We start from the raw sequence: 464 nt of genomic DNA on the forward strand, positions 1-464 counted from the left end.
AGCCGATACCAGCCAGACGCCTACACCACGGCCACCTGGGGCTCGGGCCCCACTTATTGTGCCGGGGCCGGCAACTCGCCGGCGGACGGGCGCCTCACCAAGTACAACTCCGCGCACAACAGCTCCCGGGCGTCCAGGCCCAGGCCGACCGGCCAGCTCCCCGCCGCCTCCCGCGGCCTCGAGTCCAGCCCGCCCGCCCCGGGAAGGGTCGCCGGGGGACGGGCCAGGGCTGTCTCCTGCCCACAAAAGCGCCCAGGCGCAGGCAGGAGGACCCGGTTCTAAGAGAAGTTGGCTTCCGGGTTTGCTTTTTGAACAAAACCAGAGGGACTCCCGCGCGGCCGGGGCAGGGCCTGGGAGGGCGCCGTGCGTGCGCGAGGCCCCGGCGTGGGCCGCGCTGAGCCCGGCGGCCCGAGCGCGGCCGTGCGCCGCCCGGTACACGCCAGGCCCGGAGGCTCCCAGGCACC

At 74.6% G+C, this 464-nt stretch overlaps 1 protein-coding gene across 5 annotated transcripts in view; it reads right to left on the reverse strand.

Moving 5' to 3' along the window:
• MACROH2A1 (macroH2A.1 histone) overlaps window positions 1-464 on the reverse strand; it is an 83,838-nt gene that overhangs the window by 82,447 nt on the left and 927 nt on the right. The gene's annotated exons all lie outside the window — the stretch shown is intronic.

The sequence above is a fragment of the Lipotes vexillifer genome, unplaced genomic scaffold (assembly GCF_000442215.2).
Source record: "Lipotes vexillifer unplaced genomic scaffold, Lipotes_vexillifer_v1.1 scaffold217, whole genome shotgun sequence".
Classification (NCBI taxonomy): Eukaryota; Metazoa; Chordata; class Mammalia; order Artiodactyla; family Lipotidae; genus Lipotes; species Lipotes vexillifer.